Consider the following 5,022-nt stretch of genomic DNA (forward strand, 5'->3'; position numbering starts at 1 on the left):
CGCAAAATCTATTTGAAACAACAATAAACAACAATACAGTAATAGTTAAAATGGGTGGAAGGTATGCAATGGGTCTTGCAATACCTGGCAATACATTCTCATTTGTGATGAAGAATCAATAAAGATTCAACCAATCAATAAATTATTTTATTTCGTTTCTAATAATGTTTTGATTGCTAATTAGTGAATCCGTAAATATGAATGTCCAAGTTTTTCGTGTTCATTCGACATAAATCTTCCTCCTGCATGGTTTTGTTCCAATCAGTTCAGCTCTTATCAATCTTCCACTGGTTTTGTAACTAAGCCACTGTCAATTTAGATTATTCTTTCTCAAATTTATTACTGACATCCGTTACTGTGAATAATATCATCTCCAATTTTCTCAATTTCACAGCGTTCATAATAAAACAAACATGATTAATAAGAAAAACGTTAATAGGATCATGAGAATAATTATTGAATAGAAGAATGGCACTGCAACTGTAAACTACCCATATTGGGCTCAAAGGTGGAGGATATCCAATAAATTTGTATGATTTCATTAGCCTATTATTGATAAGAATGTAAGGATTGACTTTATTATTCCAAACTTGTAAGAAAAATGGGTGCATGTGGAAAAGTCACAAAGACTTCTATGTAATAAAAATGAACAAAATGGAAATTCGAAATTGCAAGCACTAAATTCATTTTGAATCTTCGGCATGAATCAGTATGGTGGGATTTCAATCATATTATGCGTTGTAAGAATTTTTATTGATGAAAGTCAGTTATGAAATCTCATAGGATCGTTAGAAATAATTACTGCTGGCTTATCACTTTCTGTTTTTTACGGTATCAACATCTTTGAACGGCGCAGTAGTTAGAAATTCAGATATTTATATTTATGCAACATGCATCGTAGACGCTGAGTTATCACAGATCTCGTAATGGATACGAGAATATACGTTGAATATATCAACAAATTATTTCATGAATGACTTCATTATTAATCACCATCTACTCTGTTCACACAAATTTAGAAGAAACTGGAGTTTCCATGGAAATTGAAATTATAATATTGCTGATCAAATATGCTATATCTTACAAAAAAGGAAGTGATTCATTTCTGGGCAGTGTGGTATCGAGTCACATAAACTATTCTCTATAAAAATCATATTAATGTCATGTTATTCTTGATTGAGAGAGGAATAAATATACATTTCCTGATACACTCCAAAAATATCTTTATTATACGTTTCAATATCTTAGTAGATCTAGTGTATCCTATATTGTAATCGATTCGTATTGTGAAAAATATCTATCAATGTCTAAAATACTGTGAATTATAATATTATTTTGAGGTAATTCCCACGATCGACGAAGGTACAGTAGTTCTCGAAAAAGAATAATTGCGTCTTCAGAAATGTAAAGATTAGAGGTTTCATGTGAATAAGGAACGTCTGAGAACCTGCTGATAATAATATGCGAGGTGATTATTATGAAGGTAGAATGTTGTCAAATTATTATGAAAAGTAATATTTATCTTAAATACTTTTCAAGCATTTTATTCAGGCTGCATGTTATTACCACGGAGTAAATATAGTGTGAAAAGAGCTATATGGTATTTTCTTCTGTTGGTGTTTGGATCTGATTATTTCTCACAATGAACAGGGAACTAGGATATATATTATTAGGTCTTCAAAAAAGGATGAATAATTTCAAATACATGCCGTGATGATTTGATAAATTTTGAATAGCCAAGTCAGAATAGACAAAAGTGATAAAAAAGAATGTCTTTATCAAAACTATCATTAGGACTATTCATCAATCTTCTTCTCATTCAAGCAAGTACGTTATGAAATTTATCGTTGAAAAATATTTTCCATTGAAATATCTGGAAGCCATATTGGTTTGAATAAGTTCAACCAAAAAACGAAATAATGTTGCTTAATATAATCACTTTTGGCATTGGATGAATTGGGAATATTGATGTAATTGATGAGGAATGCTGACAATCAATATAAAGTGAATTTCACTATAGAAGGTGTAAGTGGTCACCTAAGTGGTCACACCACATATCTATGACAACCAGAATAAATATTATTCACTTTGTCCTTCATCAAAGAATTCCATCTAACACAAATACAGTAGAATTTGAGATTTGTACTCAAAAGAATCTCAAAAATAATCAACCAATTATCAGAATTTATCGGCTTTTTAGTTTGAAATAGAGTAGTTTCAATTAAGTTAATGAGTCTAGGCGGACTGTTGGAGGCTCGTGCGAGACTGATGGGTTCAAATTCTTTCTGTCCGACCTTTGCTCACTGATCCCTGTTCACTCCTCTACCACATTATACAGTACATTATGTCTATTCTTGGTTATAAACAAGACCCAACCTTTGAGCTGAAATGCGAACCTTCTCAGAACCTGCTGATAATAATACGAGAGATGAAAAATATTGTCATACAAATATATGAATATCATCATTAAATAATATGATTAAGCGTTTTCATGAGTGAACTACCTAGTATTCTAACTTAATAGTATGATTTTCATCCATACATTTGAAGTTGTAAACGACGGATAAGTCACAAATTATACTTAATTAGAGGTCTGGGAGTTATATGGGAATTTGGTTGTTACAAATCATACCTGCATACTGAAATTGGGATTTGGGGTAGTCTTTCTAATCAATAGGAGAGTATGCCCAATCTTTCGAATTCCAATTCATGATAGTATGGGTATTTAGTTCAAGTAAACTTGGGTTTAGTTTACTACAGCTTGAGTCTAGTTTACAGTTACCTCCGATTGAAAATATGAAAGCATAATATATTGGACAATTTCCAAATCAAATAAACTAAAAACGGAAACATTGAATGAGTTGATAAAACTCTCTTTTAAATTTAAATATTCTCTAAGCATCCAAGGATATGAATATTTCTCCTAGAATCTAAAGCAAATACTACTCCATATATTATCAGTATCCTTTGTAATGTATTAGGTTCATTCCTCAGAAATCGTTAAACAAGTATCTCAAAACAGAAAAAATCACAAAAAACTTTACGAAAAAAAACAAAACTCTTCACCAAAACTACCTTTTTACTTCCCTATTTAGTAAATAATGTTTTCCATTGAGCACTGTTTTCTCGAATTGATAGATATTTTGGAATTACACAATAGATGAATGATAAGGAATATTTCAGGAACGTGGAACAGTTATATAGTTGAGTATTATCACCAATATATTTCAAATAATATTTTCTAAAATACGCACTTCCCAGCAAGATCATGAAACGCCTAAAGTTATTTGAAGATGCAACCCGCACGACACTAAAATATGAACTGAGCTTTATGAAACTGCTGGTACCATCAGAAGGGGAGAAATGGATCTATTGAAACCACAATACAGGCAATGGAGGGGAAGTGATAACAAAGAAAATTCAACACAAAAGATATTGCTGGATAATGCGATAGATCATTCACAGGATAGGTGGTTTTTAAAGAGGATAAGGGGTGTCCGGTCAGTTTTCAAAGTACTGTATAGTCTCAGAACACTGTTGATGTTTACACTATTTTCGTGAATTATTTTCAACACTCCATAACATTTGTCACTATCGATTAATAGAGTAGCCTATTTTATTGAGTACAGTATATTATTATATCAATTATAAAATTTATTGGTCTGCACTATACATTGAGAACTTTAGGATTCTTTGATTTTTTATGAAGATTCTTCCATTTTAATTAGTATAAATTGCTTCTAACAAAGGGAAGAATGAAATCTAGACCTGCGTTTTGAGTGATATTGAAGGTACCGGTGATCACTCACTTTGAACCACATGCTCTTTCACCGTTGACATCATCATCACTGTTGTATTTGTGAATCTGATAAAAAATGAATAACTCAAAAAATCTATACTTAAAAAAATAATCACAATCAACAATGTTTGTGAATGAAATATATGATAGACGGAAAGATGGACTTTGATGAATTGTTTCTCCATCAAATATAATTAGCCATAGCTTGAATCTGTTGTTTGTTCATATTCACTCCGGTTTATCTTGATTCTTGATACTATTTTCATATTTGATATTTATTTTTCCTTAGAATTCAATTTTCTACTGAGATAATAATACCAGAGTCTTCCAAAATCTATGGAGGAATCAGTATCAAGGGTTGTTATGAAAATGTATTACGTAAAATGGAGATCGAGTTCTACAACTTTAATAAATAAGTTCTGTTTTGATTATTCACCTAGAAAGTACCAGAAAGAATGTTTCCTTGACAAAATTGGAGAATTATTGATGTCACTCTTCCTTGATAAATTGCAATCTCAAAGAATAATCACATGGAGTTCAATTGGCAAATATTCCCCTCATCACCTCCCCCACAACAATTTTGCATGAAGAAATTGGTCCTGACTTCTCTTATGTACCCAAGTAATATATTAAAAAATCAGAACTACAATATAAATTGGAAGCACACCCCCTTTTTTATGTTGTAACGTATCAAAATCTGATGGGTAAATAAAATCCCTATTTGAAAGAAATTTATAGGTCTGAAGTGGAATAATAGTCTAGTATCGCCAAATGCGATAACGTTTTTAAAGATTGGATAATATCAGGTATCATGGCTAAATTCAGAACAGCCGAATAGCAATGGAAATAATTTGCTACTTATATAATATTATATGAAGTATTGAAAATTTGAGGTTAGGCATAAAATATTTATTGATCGGCGACATAATGATCGATCAAGTCGCATAACGTAAAATCTAGCCAGACACCTTGGCAGAAATTTATTGTAACTAAATGGTATGCAACTAGAGGAACTAAAAAAGCACATGGCTAATTGTTATAAAGTGAGAAACAACCTATAAACATTATAAAACTGTATTGCATGTAAAAAATGTACTTAAAACCCAAAATAAAAATAAATTAATGTATTAAGGAAGTAGGAGGCTCGTAGGCGCATGTATACTGTAACAAATTTGCATGAACCAATCATATGGTAGTAATCGATGGGCGGCAATAGTGAGCTG

The sequence above is a fragment of the Nilaparvata lugens genome, chromosome 1 (genome assembly GCF_014356525.2).
Source record: "Nilaparvata lugens isolate BPH chromosome 1, ASM1435652v1, whole genome shotgun sequence".
In the NCBI taxonomy this organism is placed as follows: domain Eukaryota; kingdom Metazoa; phylum Arthropoda; class Insecta; order Hemiptera; family Delphacidae; genus Nilaparvata; species Nilaparvata lugens.